At 48.5% G+C, this 22,960-nt stretch overlaps 1 long non-coding RNA gene across 1 annotated transcript; it reads right to left on the bottom strand.

Moving 5' to 3' along the window:
* Window positions 1–1,699: 1,699 nt before the first annotated feature.
* On the bottom strand, window positions 1,700–22,960 carry LOC135561720 (uncharacterized). Its single transcript, XR_010459619.1, has 5 exons — window positions 19,485–22,960; window positions 19,276–19,352; window positions 16,025–16,143; window positions 10,000–10,119; window positions 1,700–1,836 (listed from the first exon to the last, which is right to left on the bottom strand). It is a non-coding gene; the product is annotated as an uncharacterized LOC135561720 (long non-coding RNA).

A 22,960-nucleotide genomic window follows, 5' to 3' on the forward strand; every position in this document is an offset into this window, starting at 1 on the left:
AGTATTAACACAGCACCGCTGTAGTATTAACACAGTACCGCTGTAGTATTAACACAGTACCGCTGCAGTATTAACACAGTACCGCTGTAGTATTAACACAGTACCGCCGTAGTATTAACACAGCACCGCCGTAGTATTAACACTGTACCGCCGTAGTATTAACACTGTACCGCCGTAGTATTAACACAGTACTGCTGTAGTATTAACACAGTACCGCCGCAGTACCGCTGTAGTATTAACACAGTACCGCCGCAGTACCGCTGCAGTATTAACACAGTACCGCCGCAGTACCGCTGTAGTATTAACACAGTACCGCTGTAGTATTAACACAGTACCGCTGTAGTATTAATACAGTACCGCTGTAGTATTAACACAGTACCGCCGCAGTACCGCTGTAGTATTAACACAGTACCGCCGCAGTATTAACAGTACCGCCGCAGTACCGCTGTAGTATTAACACAGTACCGCTGTAGTATTAACACAGTACCGCTGTAGTATTAACACAGTACCGCTGTAGTATTAACACAGTACCGCTGTAGTATTAACACAGCACCGCTGTAGTATTAACACAGTACCGCCGCAGTACCGCTGCAGTATTAACAGTACCGCCGCAGTACCGCTGTAGTATTAACACAGTACCGCTGTAGTATTAACACAGTACCGCTGTAGTATTAACACAGCACCGCTGTAGTATTAACACAGCACCGCCGTAGTATTAACACAGTACCGCCGTAGTATTAACACAGTACTGCTGTAGTATTAACACAGTACCGCCGTAGTATTAACACAGTACCGCCGCAGTATTAACACAGTACCGCTGTAGTATTAACACAGTACCGCTGTAGTATTAACACAGTACCGCTGTAGTATTAACACAGCACCGCTGTAGTATTAATATAGTACCGCTGTAGTATTAACACAGTACCGCTGTAGTATTAACACAGTACCGCTGTAGTATTAACACAGTACCGCTGTAGTATTAACACAGTACCGCCGTAGTATTAATATAGTACCGCTGTAGTATTAATATAATACCGCTGTAGTATTAACACAGTACCGCTGTAGTACCGCTGTAGTATTAACACAGTACCGCCGTAGTATTAACACAGTACCGCTGTAGTACCGCTGTAGTATTAACACAGTACCGCTGTAGTATTAACACAGTACCGCCGTAGTATTAACACAGTACCGCTGTAGTACCGCTGTAGTATTAACACAGTACCGCCGTAGTATTAACACAGTACCGCTGTAGTACCGCTGTAGTATTAACACAGTACCGCTGTAGTATTAACACAGTACCGCCGTAGTATTAACACAGTACCGCCGTAGTATTAACACAGTACCGCCGTAGTATTAACACAGTACCGCCGTAGTATTAACACAGTACCGCTATAGTACCGCTGTAGTATTAATACAGTACCGCTGTAGTATTAACACAGTACCGCTGTAGTATTAACACAGTACCGCTGTAGTATTAACACAGTACCGCTGTAGTATTAACACAGTACCGCTGTAGTATTAACACAGTACCGCTGCAGTATTAACACAGTACCGCTGCAGTAGTAACACAGTACCGCTGTAGTATTAACACAGTACCGCTGTAGTATTAACACAGTACCGCTGCAGTATTAATGTAGTATTAATATAGTACCGCTGTAGTACTAATGTAGTATTAATGTAGTATTAATATAGCAACGCTGTAGTCGTAATATAGTACCGCTGTAGTATTAATACTCACCGTGGTTATTATGGGGAAACTGACCACAGCACTCAGGTAGGTGTTGGCCAGAAACCAGCAGCAGGTAGCAATACCCCACATCACCCCAGAGACAAAGCCTGGACGAAAATACACAGTGTAAATAACCCTACAATCTAACCAGGGAGTATAACTCTCTAGGTGTGTGTACCAGGGAGTATAACTCTCTAGGTGTGTGTACCAGGGAGTATAACTCTCTAGGTGTGTGTACCAGGGAGTATAACTCTCTAGGTGTGTGTACCAGGGAGTATAACTCTCTAGGTGTGTGTACCAGGGAGTATAACTCTCTAGGTGTGTGTACCAGGGAGTATAACTCTCTAGGTGTGTGTACCAGGGAGTATAACTCTCTAGGTGTGTGTACCAGGGAGTATAACTCTCTAGGTGTGTGTACCAGGTAGTATAACTCTCTAGGTGTGTGTACCAGGTAGTATAACTCTCTAGGTGTGTGTACCAGGGAGTATAACTCTCTAGGTGTGTGTACCAGGGAGTATTGCTCTAGGGTAGACTCTAGGTGTGTGTGTACCAGGGAGTATTGCTCTAGGGTAGACTCTAGGTCTGTGTGTACCAGGGAGTATTGCTCTAGGGTAGACTCTAGGTGTGTGTACCAGGGAGTATAACTCTAGGTGTGTGTACCAGGGAGTATAACTCTCTAGGTGTGTGTACCAGGGAGTATAACTCTCTAGGTGTGTGTACCAGGGAGTATAACTCTCTAGGTGTGTGTACCAGGGAGTATAACTCTCTAGGTGTGTGTACCAGGGAGTATAACTCTCTAGGTGTGTGTACCAGGGAGTATAACTCTCTAGGTGTGTGTACCAGGGAGTATAACTCTCTAGGTGTGTGTACCAGGGAGTATAACTCTCTAGGTGTGTGTACCAGGGAGTATAACTCTCTAGGTGTGTGTACCAGGGAGTATAACTCTCTAGGTGTGTGTACCAGGGAGTATTGCTCTAGGGTAGACTCTAGGTGTGTGTACCAGGGAGTATAACTCTCTAGGTGTGTGTACCAGGGAGTATAACTCTCTAGGTGTGTGTACCAGGTAGTATTGCTCTAGGGTAGACTCTAGGTGTGTGTACCAGGGAGTATTGCTCTAGGGTAGACTCTAGGTGTGTGTACCAGGTAGTATTGCTCTAGATGTGTGTACCAGGGAGTATTGCTCTAGGGTAGACTCTAGGTGTGTGTACCAGGTAGTATTGCTCTAGGGTAGACTCTAGGTGTGTGTACCAGGTATTATTGCTCTAGGGTAGACTCTAGGTGTGTGTACCAGGTAGTATTGCTCTAGGGTAGACTCTAGGTGTGTGTACCAGGGAGTATTGCTCTAGGGTAGACTATAGGTGTGTGTACCAGGGAGTATTGCTCTAGGGTAGACTCTAGGTGTGTGTACCAGGGAGTATTGCTCTAGGGTAGACTATAGGTGTGTGTACCAGGGAGTATTGCTCTAGGGTAGACTCTAGGTGTGTGTACCAGGTAGTATTGCTCTAGGGTAGACTCTAGGTGTGTGTGTGTGTGTGTGTACCAGGGAGTATTGCTCTAGGGTAGACTATAGGTGTGTGTACCAGGGAGTATTGCTCTAGGGTAGACTCTAGGTGTGTGTACCAGGGAGTATTGCTCTAGGGTAGACTCTAGGTGTGTGTACCAGGGAGTATTGCTCTAGGGTAGACTCTAGGTGTGTGTACCAGGGAGTATTGCTCTAGGGTAGACTCTAGGTGTGTGTACCAGGGAGTATTGCTCTAGGGTAGACTCTAGGTGTGTGTACCAGGGAGTATTGCTCTAGGGTAGACTCTAGGTGTGTGTACCAGGGAGTATTGCTCTAGGGTAGACTCTAGGTGTGTGTACCAGGGAGTATTGCTCTAGGGTAGACTCTAGGTGTGTGTACCAGGTAGTATAACTCTCTAGGTGTGTGTACCAGGTAGTATAACTCTCTAGGTGTGTGTACCAGGGAGTATAACTCTCTAGGTGTGTGTACCAGGGAGTATTGCTCTAGGGTAGACTCTAGGTGTGTGTGTACCAGGGAGTATTGCTCTAGGGTAGACTCTAGGTCTGTGTGTACCAGGGAGTATTGCTCTAGGGTAGACTCTAGGTGTGTGTACCAGGGAGTATAACTCTAGGTGTGTGTACCAGGGAGTATAACTCTCTAGGTGTGTGTACCAGGGAGTATAACTCTCTAGGTGTGTGTACCAGGGAGTATAACTCTCTAGGTGTGTGTACCAGGGAGTATAACTCTCTAGGTGTGTGTACCAGGGAGTATAACTCTCTAGGTGTGTGTACCAGGGAGTATAACTCTCTAGGTGTGTGTACCAGGGAGTATAACTCTCTAGGTGTGTGTACCAGGGAGTATAACTCTCTAGGGAGTATAACTCTCTACGTGTGTGTACCAGGTAGTATTGCTCCAGGGAGTATAACTCTCTAGGTGTGTGTACCAGGGAGTATAACTCTCTAGGTGTGTGTACCAGGGAGTATTGCTCTAGGGTAGACTCTAGGTGTGTGTACCAGGGAGTATAACTCTCTAGGTGTGTGTACCAGGGAGTATAACTCTCTAGGTGTGTGTACCAGGTAGTATTGCTCTAGGGTAGACTCTAGGTGTGTGTACCAGGGAGTATTGCTCTAGGGTAGACTCTAAGTGTGTGTACCAGGTAGTATTGCTCTAGATGTGTGTACCAGGGAGTATTGCTCTAGGGTAGACTCTAGGTGTGTGTACCAGGTAGTATTGCTCTAGGGTAGACTCTAGGTGTGTGTACCAGGTATTATTGCTCTAGGGTAGACTCTAGGTGTGTGTACCAGGTAGTATTGCTCTAGGGTAGACTCTAGGTGTGTGTACCAGGGAGTATTGCTCTAGGGTAGACTCTAGGTGTGTGTACCAGGGAGTATTGCTCTAGGGTAGACTATAGGTGTGTGTACCAGGGAGTATTGCTCTAGGGTAGACTCTAGGTGTGTGTACCAGGTAGTATTGCTCTAGGGTAGACTCTAGGTGTGTGTGTGTGTGTGTACCAGGGAGTATTGCTCTAGGGTAGACTATAGGTGTGTGTACCAGGGAGTATTGCTCTAGGGTAGACTCTAGGTGTGTGTACCAGGGAGTATTGCTCTAGGGTAGACTCTAGGTGTGTGTACCAGGGAGTATTGCTCTAGGGTAGACTCTAGGTGTGTGTACCAGGGAGTATTGCTCTAGGGTAGACTCTAGGTGTGTGTACCAGGAGTATTGCTCTAGGGTAGACTCTAGGTGTGTGTACCAGGGAGTATTGCTCTAGGGTAGACTCTAGGTGTGTGTACCAGGGAGTATTGCTCTAGGGTAGACTCTAGGTGTGTGTACCAGGGAGTATTGCTCTAGGGTAGACTCTGGTGTGTGTACCAGGGAGTATTGCTCTAGGGTAGACTCTAGGTGTGTGTACCAGGGAGTATTGCTCTAGGGTAGACTCTAGGTGTGTGTACCAGGGAGTATTGCTCTAGGGTAGACTCTAGGTGTGTGTACCAGGGAGTATTGCTCTAGGGTAGACTCTAGGTGTGTGTACCAGGTAGTATTGCTCTAGGGTAGACTCTAGGTGTGTGTACCAGGTAGTATTGCTCTAGGGTAGACTATAGGTGTGTGTGTGTGTACCAGGTAGTATTGCTCTAGGGTAGACTCTTGGTGTGTGTACCAGGTAGTATTGCTCTAGGGTAGACTCTAGGTGTGTGTACCAGGGAGTATTGCTCTAGGGTAGACTATAGGTGTGTGTGTGTGTGTACCAGGTAGTATTGTTCTAGGGTAGACTCTAGGTGTGTGTACCAGGTAGTATTGCTCTAGGGTAGACTCTAGGTGTGTGTACCAGGGAGTATTGCTCTAGGGTAGACTCTAGGTGTGTGTACCAGGTAGTATTGCTCTAGGGTAGACTCTAGGTGTGTGTACCAGGTAGTATTGCTCTAGGGTAGATTCTAGGTGTGTGTACCAGGTAGTATTGCTCTAGGGTAGACTCTAGGTGTGTGTACCAGGTAGTATTGCTCTAGGGTAGACTCTAGGTGTGTGTACCAGGTAGTATTGCTCTAGGGTAGACTCTAGGTGTGTGTACCAGGTAGTATTGCTCTAGGGTAGACTCTAGGTGTGTGTACCAGGGAGTTTTGCTCTAGGGAAGACTCTAGGTGTGTGTACCAGGTAGTATTGCTCTAGGGTAGACTCTAGGTGTGTGTGTACCAGGTAGTATTGCTCTAGGGTAGACTCTAGGTGTGTGTACCAGGGAGTATTGCTCTAGGGTAGACTCTAGGTGTGTGTACCAGGTAGTATAACTCTCTACGTGTGTGTACCAGGGAGTATAACTCTCTAGGTGTGTGTACCAGGGAGTATAACTCTCTAGGTGTGTGTACCAGGGAGTATAACTCTCTAGGTGTGTGTACCAGGGAGTATAACTCTCTAGGTGTGTGTACCAGGGAGTATAACTCTCTAGGTGTGTGTACCAGGTAGTATAACTCTCTAGGTGTGTGTACCAGGTAGTATAACTCTCTAGGTGTGTGTACCAGGGAGTATAACTCTCTAGGTGTGTGTACCAGGGAGTATAACTCTCTACGTGTGTGTACCAGGTAGTATTGCTCCAGGGAGTATAACTCTCTAGGTGTGTGTACCAGGGAGTATAACTCTCTAGGTGTGTGTACCAGGGAGTATTGCTCTAGGGTGACTCTAGGTGTGTGTACCAGGGAGTATAACTCTCTAGGTGTGTGTACCAGGGAGTATAACTCTCTAGGTGTGTGTACCAGGGAGTATTGCTCTAGGGTAGACTCTAGTGTGTACCAGGGAGTATTGCTCTAGGGTAGACTCTAGGTGTGTGTACCAGGGAGTATTGCTCTCTCTAGGTGTGTGTACCAGGGAGTATAACTCTCTCTAGGTGTGTGTACCAGGTAGTATTGCTCTAGGGTAGACTCTAGGTGTGTGTACCAGGTAGTATTGCTCTAGGGTAGACTCTAGGTGTGTGTGTGTGTACCAGGTAGTATTGCTCTAGGGTGACTCTGTGTGTGTACCAGGGAGTATTGCTCTAGGGTAGACTCTAGGTGTGTGTACCAGGTAGTATTGCTCTAGGGTAGACTCTAGGTGTGTGTACCAGGTAGTATTGCTCTAGGGTAGACTCTAGGTGTGTGTACCAGGTAGTATTGCTCTAGGGTAGACTCTAGGTGTGTGTACCAGGAGTATTGCTCTAGGGTAGACTATGTGTGTGTGTACCTCTAGGTGTGTGTAGTATTGCTCTAGGGTAGACTCTAGGTGTGTGTACCAGGTAGTATTGCTCTAGATGTGTGTACCAGGGAGTATTGCTCTAGGGTAGACTCTAGGTGTGTGTACCAGGTAGTATTGCTCTAGGGTAGACTCTAGGTGTGTGTACCAGGTATTATTGCTCTAGGGTAGACTCTAGGTGTGTGTACCAGGTAGTATTGCTCTAGGGTGACTCTAGGTGTGTGTACCAGGGAGTATTGCTCTAGGGTAGACTATAGGTGTGTGTACCAGGGAGTATTGCTCTAGGGTAGACTCTAGGTGTGTGTACCAGGGAGTATTGCTCTAGGGTAGACTCTAGGTGTGTGTACCAGGGAGTATTGCTCTAGGGTAGACTCTAGGTGTGTGTACCAGGGAGTATTGCTCTAGGGTAGACTCTAGGTGTGTGTGTGTGTGTGTACCAGGGAGTATTGCTCTAGGGTAGACTCTAGGTGTGTGTACCAGGGAGTATTGCTCTAGGGTAGACTCTAGGTGTGTGTACCAGGGAGTATTGCTCTAGGGTAGACTCTAGGTGTGTGTGTACAGGGAGTATTGCTCTAGGGTAGACTCTAGGTGTGTACCAGGGAGTATTGCTCTAGGGTAGACTCTAGGGAGTATTGCTCTAGGGTAGACTCTGGTGTGTGTACCAGGGAGTATTGCTCTAGGGTAGACTCTAGGTGTGTGTACCAGGGAGTATTGTCTAGGGTAGACTCTCTAGGTGTGTGTACCAGGGAGTATTGCTCTAGGGTCTCTAGGTGTGTGTACCAGGGAGTATTGCTCTAGGGTAGACTCTAGGTGTGTGTACCAGGGAGTATTGCTCTAGGGTAGACTCTAGGTGTGTGTACCAGGGAGTATTGCTCTAGGGTAGACTCTAGTGTGCTAGTATAACTCTCTAGGTGTGTGTACCAGGTAGTATAACTCTCTAGGTGTGTGTGGAGTAGGGTAACTCTAGGTGTGTGTACCAGGGAGTATTGCTCTAGGGTAGACTCTAGGTGTGTGTGTACCAGGGAGTATTGCTCTAGGGTAGACTCTAGGTGTGTGTACCAGGGAGTATTGCTCTCTCTAGGTGTGTGTACCAGGGAGTATAACTCTCTAGGTGTGTGTACCAGGGAGTATAACTCTCTAGGTGTGTGTACCAGGGAGTATAACTCTCTAGGTGTGTGTACCAGGGAGTATAACTCTCTAGGTGTGTGTACCAGGGAGTATAACTCTCTAGGTGTGTGTACCAGGGAGTATAACTCTCTAGGTGTGTGTACCAGGGAGTATAACTCTCTAGGTGTGTGTACCAGGGAGTATAACTCTCTAGGTGTGTGTACCAGGGAGTATAACTCTCTAGGTGTGTGTACCAGGGAGTATAACTCTCTACGTGTGTGTACCAGGTAGTATTGCTCCAGGGAGTATAACTCTCTAGGTGTGTGTACCAGGGAGTATAACTCTCTAGGTGTGTGTACCAGGGAGTATTGCTCTAGGGTAGACTCTAGGTGTGTGTACCAGGGAGTATAACTCTCTAGGTGTGTGTACCAGGGAGTATAACTCTCTAGGTGTGTGTACCAGGTAGTATTGCTCTAGGGTAGACTCTAGGTGTGTGTACCAGGGAGTATTGCTCTAGGGTAAACTCTAAGTGTGTGTACCAGGTAGTATTGCTCTAGATGTGTGTACCAGGGAGTATTGCTCTAGGGTAGACTCTAGGTGTGTGTACCAGGTAGTATTGCTCTAGGGTAGACTCTAGGTGTGTGTACCAGGTATTATTGCTCTAGGGTAGACTCTAGGTGTGTGTACCAGGTAGTATTGCTCTAGGGTAGACTCTAGGTGTGTGTACCAGGGAGTATTGCTCTAGGGTAGACTATAGGTGTGTGTACCAGGGAGTATTGCTCTAGGGTAGACTCTAGGTGTGTGTACCAGGGAGTATTGCTCTAGGGTAGACTATAGGTGTGTGTACCAGGGAGTATTGCTCTAGGGTAGACTCTAGGTGTGTGTACCAGGTAGTATTGCTCTAGGGTAGACTCTAGGTGTGTGTGTGTGTGTGTACCAGGGAGTATTGCTCTAGGGTAGACTATAGGTGTGTGTACCAGGGAGTATTGCTCTAGGGTAGACTCTAGGTGTGTGTACCAGGGAGTATTGCTCTAGGGTAGACTATGTGTGTGTACCAGGGAGTATTGCTCTAGGGTAGACTCTAGGTGTGTGTACCAGGTAGTATTGCTCTAGGGTAGACTCTAGGTGTGTGTACCAGGTAGTATTGCTCTAGGGTAGACTATAGGTGTGTGTGTGTGTACCAGGTAGTATTGCTCTAGGGTAGACTCTTGGTGTGTGTACCAGGTAGTATTGCTCTAGGGTAGACTCTAGGTGTGTGTACCAGGGAGTATTGCTCTAGGGTAGACTATAGGTGTGTGTGTGTGTACCAGGTAGTATTGCTCTAGGGTAGACTCTAGGTGTGTGTACCAGGTAGTATTGCTCTAGGGTAGACTCTAGGTGTGTGTACCAGGTAGTATTGCTCTAGGGTAGATTCTAGGTGTGTGTACCAGGTAGTATTGCTCTAGGGTAGACTCTAGGTGTGTGTACCAGGTAGTATTGCTCTAGGGTAGACTCTAGGTGTGTGTACCAGGTAGTATTGCTCTAGGGTAGACTCTAGGTGTGTGTACCAGGTAGTATTGCTCTAGGGTAGACTCTAGGTGTGTGTACCAGGGAGTTTTGCTCTAGGGTAGACTCTAGGTGTGTGTGTACCAGGTAGTATTGCTCTAGGGTAGACTCTAGGTGTGTGTACCAGGGAGTATTGCTCTAGGGTAGACTCTAGGTGTGTGTACCAGGTAGTATTGCTCTAGGGTAGACTCTAGGTGTGTGTACCAGGTAGTATTGCTCTAGGGTAGACTCTAGGTGTGTGTACCAGGGAGTATTGCTCTAGGGTAGACTCTAGGTGTGTGTACCAGGTAGTATTGCTCTAGGGTAGACTCTAGGTGTGTGTGTACCAGGTAGTATTGCTCTAGGGTAGACTCTAGGTGTGTGTACCAGGGAGTATTGCTCTAGGGTAGACTCTAGGTGTGTGTACCAGGGAGTATTGCTCTAGGGTAGACTCTAGGTGTGTTCTTCATGGCAGCGCAGTAGATCAGGAAGTAGACAGTACTGGTCAGGAATATCCCACTGAACTGGGCAAACACATAGTCCAGATCTATATATACACACACACACACACACACACACACACACACACACACACACACACACACACACACACACACAGACAGGAAAGAAAATATCAGCCAGGTGCTGCTGGAGATAGAGATGTATCCCTGCCATTATGGTGGCACCATAGAGATGTATAGAGATCACAATGTATCCCTGCCATTATGGTGGCACCATAGAGATGTATAGAGATCACAATGTATCTGTCATTATGGTGGCACCATAGAGATGTATAGAGATCACAATGTATCTGTCATTATGGTGGCACCATAGAGATATATAGAGATCACAACGTATCCCTGTCATTATGGTGGCACCATAGAGATGTATAGAGATAATGTATCTGTCATTATGGTGGCACCATAGAGATGTATAGAGATAATGTATCTGTCATTATGGTGGCACCATAGAGATATATAGAGATCACAATGTATCTGTCATTATGGTGGCACCATAGAGATATATAGAGATCACAACGTATCCCTGTCATTATGGTGGCACCATAGAGATGTATAGAGATCACAACGTATCTGTCATTATGGTGGCACCATAGAGATGTATAGAGATCACAATGTATCTGTCATTATGGTGGCACCATAGAGATGTATAGAGATCACAATGTATCTGTCATTATGGTGGCACCATAGAGATGTATAGAGATCACAATGTATCTGTCATTATGGTGGCACCATAGAGATGTATAGAGATCACAATGTATCTGTCATTATGGTGGCACCATAGAGATGTATAGAGATAATGTATCTGTCATTATGGTGGCACCATAGAGATGTATAGAGATCACAATGTATCCCTGTCATTATGGTGGCACCATAGAGATGTATAGAGATCACAATGTATCCCTGTCATTATGGTGGCACCATAGAGATGTATAGAGATAATGTATCTGTCATTATGGTGGCACCATAGAGATGTATAGAGATCACAATGTATCTGTCATTATGGTGGCACCATAGAGATGTATAGAGAAAATGTATCTGTCATTATGGTGGCACCATAGAGATGTATAGAGAAAATGTATCTGTCATTATGGTGGCACCATAGAGATGTATAGAGATCACAATGTATCTGTCATTATGGTGGCACCATAGAGATGTATAGAGATCACAATGTATCCCTGTCATTATGGTGGCACCATAGAGATGTATAGAGATAATGTATCTGTCATTATGGTGGCACCATAGAGATGTATAGAGATAATGTATCTGTCATTATGGTGGCACCATAGAGATGTATAGAGATCACAATGTATCTGTCATTATGGTGGCACCATAGAGATGTATAGAGAAAATGTATCTGTCATTATGGTGGCACCATAGAGATGTATAGAGAAAATGTATCTGTCATTATGGTGGCACCATAGAGAAGTATAGAGATCACAATGTATCTGTCATTATGGTGGCACCATAGAGATATATAGAGATCACAATGTATCTGTCATTATGGTGGCACCATAGAGATATATAGAGATCACAATGTATCTGTCATTATGGTGGCACCATAGAGATATATAGAGATCACAATGTATCTGTCATTATGGTGGCACCATAGAGATGTATAGAGATCACAATGTATCCCTGTCATTATGGTGGCACCATAGAGATGTATAGAGATCACAATGTATCCCTGTCATTATGGTGGCACCATAGAGATGTATAGAGATCACAATGTATCCCTGTCATTATGGTGGCACCATAGAGATGTATAGAGATAATGTATCTGTCATTATGGTGGCACCATAGAGATATATAGAGATAATGTATCTGTCATTATGGTGGCACCATAGAGATGTATAGAGATCACAATGTATCTGTCATTATGGTGGCACCATAGAGATATATAGAGATCACAATGTATCTGCCATTATGGTGGCACCATAGAGATGTATAGAGATCACAACGTATCCCTGTCATTATGGTGGCACCATAGAGATATATAGAGATAATGTATCTGTCATTATGGTGGCACCATAGAGATATATAGAGATCACAATGTATCTGTCATTATGGTGGCACCATAGAGATATATAGAGATCACAACGTATCTGTCATTATGGTCACAATGTATCTGTCGGTGACAGGTAATGCAGCTGTGAAGGGGAGAGACGGGTAATGCAGCTGTGAAGGGGAGAGACGGGTAATGCAGCTGTGAAGGAGAGAGACGGGTAATGCAGCTGTGAAGGAGAGAGACGGGTAATGCAGCTGTGAAGGGAGAGACGGGTAATGCAGCTGTGAAGGAGAGAGACGGGTAATGCAGCTGTGACTGGGAGAGACGGGTAATGTAGCTGAAGGAGATAGACGGGTAATGCAGCTGTGACTGGGAGAGACGGGTAATGCAGCTGTGAAGGAGAGACGGGTAATGCAGCTGTGCGGGGGAGAGACGGGTAATGCAGCTGTGAGGGAGAGAGGCGGGTAATGCAGCTGTGAAGGGGAGAGACGGGTAATGCAGCTGTGACTGGGAGAGACGGGTAATGTAGCTGTGAAGGAGAGACGGGTAATGTAGCTGTGAAGGAGAGAGACGGGTAATGCAGCTGTGAAGGAGAGACTGGTAATGCAGCTGTGAGGGGGAGAAACTGGTAATGCAGTTGTGAAGGGGAGAGACGGGTAATGCAGCTGTGACTGGGAGAGACTGGTAATGCAGCTGTGAGGGGGAGAAACGGGTAATGCTGCTGTGAAGGGGAGAGACGGGTAATGCAGCTGTGAAGGGGAGAGACGGGTAATGCAGCTGTGAAGGAGAGAGACGGGTAATGTAGCTGTGAAGGAGAGAGACGGGTAATGTAGCTGTGACTGGGAGAGACGGGTAATGTAGCTGTGAAGGAGAGAGACGGGTAATGTAGCTGTGACTGGGAGAGACGGGTAATGCAGCTGTGACTGGGAGAGACGGGTAAATGCAGCTGTGAAGGAGAGAGAGACGGGTAATGTAGCTGTGAAGGAGAGAGACGGGTAATGTAGCTGTGACTGGGAGAGACGGGTAATGCATCTGTGAAGGAGAGACGGGTAATGCAGCTGTGAAGGAGAGAGACGGGTAATGTAGCTGTGACTGGGAGAGACGGGTAATGCAGCTGTGACTGGGAGAGACGGGTAATGCAGCTGTGACTGGGAGAGACGGGTAATGTAGCTGTGAAGGAGAGAGACGGGTAATGCAGCTGTGAAGGAGAGAGACGGGTAATGCAGCCGTGACTGGGAGAGACGGGTAATGCAGCTGTGGAGGAGAGACGGGTAATGCAGCTGTGAAGGAGAGAGACGGGTAATGCAGCTGTGAAGGGGAGAGACGGGTAATGCAGCTGTGACTGGGAGAGACGGGTAATGCAGCTGTGAAGGGAGAGACGGGTAATGCAGCTGTGACTGGGAGAGACGGGTAATGCAGCTGTGATGTGGAGAAACTGGTAATGCAGTTGTGAAGGGGAGAGATGGGTAATGCAGCGGTGACTGGGAGAGATGGGTAATGCAGCGGTGACTGGGAGAGACGGGTAATGCAGCTGTGACTGGGAGAGACTGGTAATGCAGCTGTGAGGGGGAGAAACGGGTAATGCAGCTGTGAAGGGGAGAGACGGGTAATGCAGCTGTGAAGGGGAGAGACGGGTAATGCAGCTGTGAAGGAGAGAGACGGGTAATGCAGCTGTGAAGGGGAGAGACGGGTAATGCATCGGTTACTGGGAGAAACGGGTAATGCATCGGTTACTGGGAGAAACGGGTAATGCATCGGTTACTGGGAGAGACGGGTAGCAGCTGTAGGAGAGAGACTGGTAATGCAGCTGTAGGAGAGAGACTGGTAATGTAGTTGTGAAGGGGAGAGACGGGTAATGCAGCTGTGAGGGGGAGAGACGGGTAATGCAGCTGTGACTGGGAGAGACTGGTAATGCAGCTGCGAAGGGGAGACGGGTAATGCAGCTGTGAGGGGGAGAGACGGGTAATGCAGGTTTGAGGGGGAGAGACGGGTAATGCCACTGAAGGGGAGAGACGGGTAATGCAGCTGTGACTGGGAGAGACGAGTAATGCAGCTGAAGGGGAGAGACGGGTAATGCAGCTGTGAGGGGGAGAGACGGGTAATGCAGCTGTGAGGGGGAGAGACGGGTAATGCAGCTGTGAGGGGGAGAGACGGGTAATGCAGCTGTGACTGGGAGAGACTGGTAATGCAGCTGCGAAGGGGAGACGGGTAATGCAGCTGTGAGGGGGAGAGACGGGTAATGCAGGTTTGAGGGGGAGAGACGGGTAATGCATCGGTGAGTGGGAGAGACTGGTAATGCAGTTGTGAAGGGGAGAGACTGGTAATGCAGCTGTAGGAGAGAGACTGGTAATGCAGCTGTAGGAGAGAGACTGGTAATGCAGCTGTGAAGGAGAGAGACTGGTAATGCAGCTGTGAAGGAGAGAGACGGGTAATGCAGCTGTGAAGGAGAGAGACGGGTAATGCAGCTGTGAAGGGGAGAGACGGGTAATGCATCGGTTACTGGGAGAAACGGGTGATGCATTGGTTACTGGGAGAGACGGGTAATGCAGCTGTGACTGGGAGAGACTGGTAATGCAGCTGTAGGAGAGAGACTGGTAATGCAGCTGTAGGAGAGAGACTGGTAATGTAGTTGTGAAGGGGAGAGACGGGTAATGCAGTTGTGAGGGGGAGAGACGGGTAATGCAGCTGTGAGGGGGAGAGACGGGTAATGCAGCGGTGACTGGGAGAGACTGGTAATGCAGCTGCGAAGGGGAGAGACGGGTAATGCAGCTGCGAAGGGGAGAGACGGGTAATGCAGCTGCGAGGGGGAGAGACGGGTAATGCAGCTGTGAGGGGGAGAGACGGGTAATGCCGCTGTGAGGGGGAGAGACGGGTAATGCCGCTGTGAAGGGGAGAGACGGGTAATGCAGCTGAAGGGGAGAGACGGGTAATGCAGCTGAAGGGGAGAGACGGGTAATGCAGCTGAAGGGGAGAGACGGGTAATGCAGCTGTGAAGGGGAGAGACGGGTAATGCAGCTGTGAAGGGGAGAGACGGGTAATGCAGCTGTGAAGGGGAGAGACGGGTAATGCAGTTGTGACTGGGAGAGACGGGTAATGCAGCTGAAGGGGAGAGGCGGGTAATGCAGCTGAAGGGGAGAGACGGGCAATGCAGCTGAAGGGGAGAGACGGGTAATGCAGCTGAAGGGGAGAGACGGGTAATGCCGCTGTGAAGGGGAGAGACGGGTAATGCAGCTGAAGGGGAGAGACGGGTAATGCAGCTGAAGGGGAGAGACGGGTAATGCAGCTGAAGGGGAGAGACGGGTAATGCAGCTGTGAAGGGGAGAGACGGGTAATGCAGCTGAAGGGGAGAGACGGGCAATGCAGCTGAAGGGGAGAGACGGGTAATGCAGCTGAAGGGGAGAGACGGGTAATGCAGCTGTGAAGGGGAGAGACGGGTAATGCAGCTGTGACTGGTAGAGACGGGTAATGCAGTTGTGACTGGGAGAGACGGGTAATGCAGCTGAAGGGGAGAGACGGGTAATGCAGCTGTGACTGTGAGAGACGGGTAATGCAGCTGTGAGGGGGAGAGACGGGTAATGCAGCTGTGACTGGGAGAGACGGGTAATGCAGCTGTGACTGGGAGAGACGGGTAATGCAGCTGTGACTGGGAGAGACGGGTAATGCAGCTGAAGGGGAGAGACGGGTAATGCAGCTGTGACTGGGAGAGACGGGTAATGCAGCTGTGACTGGGAGAGACGGGTAATGCAGCTGTGATGGGGAGAGACTGGTAATGCGGCTGTGACTGTGAGAGACGGGTAATGCAGCTGTGAGGGGGAGAGACGGGTAATGCAGTTGTGACTGGGAGAGACGGGTAATGCAGCTGTGACTGGGAGAGACGGGTAATGCAGCTGTGACTGGGAGAGACGGGTAATGCAGTTGTGACGTACCAAACTGGCTTGCCCCGGTGAAGCGGCTGTCATGATGTGCTGCGTGGTTCTTAATGTAGAGAACTGGAACAAATGAGGTACCGTACAACAAACCTGCTGCCACAGCTAGGAGAGAACCACTGGAGGGAGAGGGGGGGGGAGAGGGGGAGGAGAGGGGGAGAGAGATTAGAAAACACAGCTAGGAGAGAACCACTGGAGGAGAGGGGGAGAGAGATTAGAAAACACAGCTAGGAGAGAACCACTGGAGGGAGAGGGGGAGAGAGGGGGAGGGAGAGGGGGAGAGATTAGAAAACACAGCTAGGAGAGAACCACTGGAGGGGGAGGGGGGAGAGGGGAGGGGGGAGAGATTAGAAAACACAGCTAGGAGAGAAGAACCACTGGAGGGAGAGGGGGAGAGAGGGGGAGGGGGAGAGAGGGGGAGAGAGATTAGAACACACAGCTAGGACAGAACCACTGGAGGGAGAGGGGGAGAGGGAGAGAGAGGGGGAGAGAGATTAGAACACACAGCTAGGAGAGAACCACTGGAGGGAGAGGGGGAGACAGAGAGGGGGAGAGAGATTAGAACACACAGCTAGGACAGAACCACTGGAGGGAGAGGGGGAGAGAGAGAGAGAGAGAGGGGAGAGAGAGAGAGAGGGGGAGAGAGATTAGAACACACAGCTAGGACAGAACCACTGGAGGGAGAGGGGGAGAGAGAGAGAGAGAGGGGGGAGAGAGATTAGAACACACAGCTAGGACAGAACCACTGGAGGGAGAGGGGGGAGAGAGATTAGAACACACAGCTAGGACAGAACCACTGGAGGGAGAGGGGGGAGACAGAGAGGGGGGGAGAGAGATTAGAACACACAGCTAGGACAGAACCACTGGAGGGAGAGGGGGGAGAGAGAGGGAGAGATTAGAAAACATCTTGTACTAGACAGTGACAGTCCCTTTATCCTCTTGTTCTAGGCAGTGACAGTCCCTTTATCCTCTTGTTCTAGGCTGACAGTCCCTTTATCCTCTTGTTCTAGGCAGTGACAGTCCCTTTATCCTCTTGTTCTAGGCTGACAGTCCCTTTATCCTCTTGTTCTAGGCTGACAGTCCCTTTATCCTCTTGTTCTAGGCAGTGACAGTCCCTTTATCCTCTTGTTCTAGGCTGACAGTCCCTTTATCCTCTTGTTCTAGGCAGTGACAGTCCCTTTATCCTCTTGTTCTAGGCAGTGACAGTCCCTTTATCCTCTTGTTCTAGGCTGACAGTCCCTTTATCCTCTTGTTCTAGGCAGTGACAGTCCCTTTATCCTCTTGTTCTAGGCAGTGACAGTCCCTTTATCCTCGTTCTAGGCAGTGACAGTCCCTTTATCCTCTTGTTCTAGGCTGTGACAGTCCCTTTATCCTCTTGTTCTAGGCAGTGACAGTCCCTTTATCCTCGTTCTAGGCAGTGACAGTCCCTTTATCCTCTTGTACTAGGCTGACAGTCCCTTTATCATCGTTCTAGGCAGTGACAGTCCCTTTATCCTCTTGTTCTAGGCAGTGACAGTTCCTTTATCCTCTTGTTCTAGGCAGTGACAGTCCCTTTATCCTCTTGTTCTAGGCAGTGACAGTCCCTTTATCCTCTTGTTCTAGGCAGTGACAGTCCCTTTATCCTCTTGTACTAGGCTGACAGTCCCTTTATCATCTTGTTCTAGGCTGACAGTCCCTTTATCCTCTTGTTCTAGGCAGTAACAGTCCCTTTATCCTCTTGTTCTAGGCTGACAGTCCCTTTATCCTCTTGTTCTAGGCTGTGACAGTCCCTTTATCCTCTTGTTCTAGGCTGACAGTCCCTTTATCCTCTTGTTCTAGGCTGTGACAGTCCCTTTATCCTCTTGTTCTAGGCTGTGACAGTCCCTTTATCCTCTTGTTCTAGGCAGTGACAGTCCCTTTATCCTCTTGTTCTAGGCTGACAGTCCCTTTATCCTCTTGTTCTAGGCTGACAGTCCCTTTATCCTCTTGTTCTAGGCAGTGACAGTCCCTTTATCCTCTTGTTCTAGGCAGTGACAGTCCCTTTATCCTCTTGTTCTAGGCAGTGACAGTCCCTTTATCCTCTTGTTCTAGGCTGACAGTCCCTTTATCATCTTGTACTAGGCAGTGACAGTCCCTTTATCCTCTTGTTCTAGGCTGTGACAGTCCCTTTATCCTCTTGTTCTAGGCAGTGACAGTCCCTTTATCCTCGTTCTAGGCAGTGACAGTCCCTTTATCCTCTTGTACTAGGCTGACAGTCCCTTTATCATCGTTCTAGGCAGTGACAGTTCCTTTATCCTCTTGTTCTAGGCAGTGACAGTCCCTTTATCCTCTTGTTCTAGGCAGTGACAGTCCCTTTATCCTCGTTCTAGGCAGTGACAGTCCCTTTATCCTCTTGTTCTAGGCTGACAGTCCCTTTATCCTCTTGTTCTAGGCAGTGGCAGTCCCTTTATCCTCTTGTACTAGGCAGTGACAGTCCCTTTATCCTCTTGTTCTAGGCTGACAGTCCCTTTATCCTCTTGTTCTAGGCAGTGACAGTCCCTTTATCCTCTTGTTCTAGGCAGTGACAGTCCCTTTATCCTCTTGTTCTAGGCAGTGACAGTCCCTTTATCCTCTTGTACTAGGCAGTGACAGTCCCTTTATCCTCTTGTACTAGGCTGACAGTCCCTTTATCATCTTGTTCTAGGCAGTAACAGTCCCTTTATCCTCTTGTTCTAGGCTGACAGTCCCTTTATCATCTTGTTCTAGGCTGACAGTCCCTTTATCCTCTTGTTCTAGGCAGTAACAGTCCCTTTATCCTCTTGTTCTAGGCTGACAGTCCCTTTATCCTCTTGTTCTAGGCTGTGACAGTCCCTTTATCCTCTTGTTCTAGGCTGACAGTCCCTTTATCCTCTTGTTCTAGGCTGTGACAGTCCCTTTATCCTCTTGTTCTAGGCAGTGACAGTCCCTTTATCATCTTGTTCTAGGCAGTGACAGTCCCTTTATCCTCTTGTTCTAGGCAGTGACAGTCCCTTTATCCTCTTGTTCTAGGCAGTGACAGTCCCTTTATCCTCTTGTTCTAGGCAGTGACAGTCCCTTTATCCTCTTGTACTAGACAGTGACAGTCCCTTTATCATCTTGTACTAGACAGTGACAGTCCCTTTATCCTCTTGTACTAGGCAGTGACAGTCCCTTTATCATCTTGTACTAGACAGTGATTTTCTGCTCAAACAGTGCAAGCCTCCCGCTCTGCAAATGTTAAGCGTGTCGAGCCTATGTTAAGATGAGATACGTACACCAGTCTTTTGGTCTCATGTCTTAGTGTGTCGACCCACGAGTCATCAGACGACGTCCCACCATCTGCATTTACACACTACACACACACACACACACACACACACACACACACACACCCACACACACACAGTATTAAAATCTGCTCCACATTGATCAGCATCCAGACTGTTGTAGAGTGACTCAGGCTAGGAACAGCAGTGTGTCTCACGCCGTCTATGAGTAGTGGCTCCTCCTCTTCTGGTCTGGAGGACTGACTGTGAACATCACTCTTCACAAAGAAGAAGATCACAGCACTGAGGAGAGAGAGCACTGTTACACACCACCATACACCCTGTTACACACCCTGTTACACACCCTGTTACACACCACCATACACCCTGTTACACACCCTGTTACACACCCTGTTACACACCACCATACACCCTGTTACACACCACCATACACCCTGTTACACACCCTGTTACACACCACCATACACCCTGTTACACACCCTGTTACACACCCTGTTACACACCACCATACACCCTGTTACACACCCTGTTACACACCCTGTTACACACCACCATACACCCTGTTACACACCACCATACACCCTGTTACACACCCTGTTACACACCACCATACACCCTGTTAGACACCACCATACACCCTGTTACACACCACCATACACCCTGTTACACACCACCATACACCCTGTTACACACCCTGTTACACACCACCATACACCCTGTTACACACCACCATACACCCTGTTACACACCACCATACACCCTGTTACACACCACCATACACCCTGTTACACACCACCATACACCCTGTTACACACCATCATACAGCCTGTTGCACACCACCATACACCCTGTTGCACACCACCATACACCCTGTTACACACCCTGTTACACACCACCATACACCCTGTTACACACCACCATACACCATGTTACACACCCTGTTACACACCCTCATACACCCTGTTACACACCACCAAACACCACGTTACACACCACCAACCACCCTGTTACACACCACCATACACCATGTTACACACCCTGTTACACACCCTCATACACCCTGTTACACACCACCAAACACCCTGTTACACACCACCATACACCATGTTACACACCCTCATACACCCTGTTACACACCAAACACCCTGTTACACACCACCAAACACCCTGTTACACACCACCATACACCCTGTTACACACCATCATACAGCCTGTTACACACCACCATACACCCTGTTACACACCACCATACACCCTGTTACACACCCTGTTACACACCACCATACACCCTGTTACACACCACCATACACCCTGTTACACACCACCATACACCCTGTTACACACCACCATACACCCTGTTACACACCACCATACACCCTGTTACACACCACCATACACCCTGTTACACACCCTGTTACACACCACCATACACCCTGTTACACACCACCATACACCCTGTTACACACCACCATACACCCTGTTACACACCACCATACACCCTGTTACACACCCTGTTACACACCACCATACACCCTGTTACACACCACCATACACCCTGTTAGACACCACCATACACCCTGTTACACACCACCATACACCCTGTTACACACCACCATACACCCTGTTACACACGCTGTTACACACCACCAAACACCCTGTTACACACCACCATACACCCTGTTGCACACCACCACACACCCTGTTACACACCCTGTTACACACCACCATACACCCTGTTACACACCACCAAACACCATGTTACACACCCTGTTACACACCCTGTTACACACCACCATACACCCTGTTACACACCACCAAACACCATGTTACACACCCTGTTACACACCCTGTTACACACCACCATACACCCTGTTACACACCACCATACACCCTGTTACACACCACCATACACCCAGTTGCACACCACCATACACCCTGTTACACACCAAACACCCTGTTGCACACCACCATACACCCAGTTGCACACCACCATACACCCTGTTACACACCACCAAACACCCTGTTACACACCCTGTTACACACCATACACCCTGATGCACACCATGTTACACACCACCATACACCCTGTTGCACGTTACACACCGTTACACACCAAACACCCAGTTGCACACCACCATACACCCTGTTGCACACCACCATACACCCTGTTGCACACCACCATACACCCAGTTGCACACCACCATACACCATGTTACACACCAAACACCCTGTTGCACACCACCATACACCCTGTTACACACCACCATACACCCTGTTGCACACCACCATACACCCTGTTACACACCAAACACCATGTTGCACACCACCATACACCCTGTTACACACCACCATACACCCAGTTGCACACCACCATACACCCTGTTGCACACCACCATACACCCTGTTACACACCACCATACACCCTGTTACACACCAAACACCATGTTACACACCACCATACACCCTGTTACACACCACCATACACCGTTACACACCACCAAACACCCTGTTACACACCAAACACCCTGTTACACACCACCAAACACCCTGTTACACACCACTAAACACCACCATACACCCTGATGCACACCATACACCCTGTTGCACGTTACACACCAAACACCCTGTTACACACCACCATACACCCAGTTGCACACCACCATACACCGTTACACACCCTGTTGCACACCACCATACACCCTGTTACACACCAAACACCCTGTTGCACACCACTATACACCCTGTTGCACACCACCATACACCCTGTTGCACACCCTGTTTACACACCAAACACCCTGTTGCACACCACCAAACACCATGTTACACACCCTGTTACACACCACCATACACCCTGTTACACACCACCAAACACCCTGTTACACACCACCATACACCCTGTTGCACACCACCAAACACCCTGTTACACACCACCATACACCCTGTTACACACCACCAAACACCCTGTTACACAACACCATACACCCTGTTACACACCACCATACACCCTGTTACACACCCTCATACACCCTGTTACACACCACCAAACACCCTGTTACACACCACCATACACCCTGTTACACACCACCATACACCCTGTTGCACACCACCATACACCCTGTTACACACCACCATACACCACGTTACACACCCTGTTACACACCATGTTACACACCCTGTTACACACCACCATACACCCTGTTGCACACCACCATACACCCAGTTGCACACCACCATACACCCAGTTGCACACCACCATACACCCTGTTGCACACCACTATACACCCTGTTACACACCACTATACACCCTGTTACACACCACCATACACCCAGTTGCACACCACCATACACCCAGTTGCACACCACCATACACCCTGTTACACACCACCATACACCCTGTTGCACACCACCATACACCCTGTTACACACCAAACACCCTGTTACACACCAAACACCATGTTGCACACCACCATACACCCTGTTACACACCACCATACACCCAGTTGCACACCACCATACACCCTGTTACACACCACCATACACCCTGTTACACACCAAACACCCTGTTGCACACCACCATACACCCTGTTGCACACCACCATACACCCAGTTGCACACCACCATACACCCTGTTACACACCATACACCCTGTTACACACCACCATACACCCTGTTA

The sequence above is a fragment of the Oncorhynchus nerka genome, linkage group LG18 (assembly GCF_034236695.1).
Source record: "Oncorhynchus nerka isolate Pitt River linkage group LG18, Oner_Uvic_2.0, whole genome shotgun sequence".
Classification (NCBI taxonomy): Eukaryota; Metazoa; Chordata; class Actinopteri; order Salmoniformes; family Salmonidae; genus Oncorhynchus; species Oncorhynchus nerka.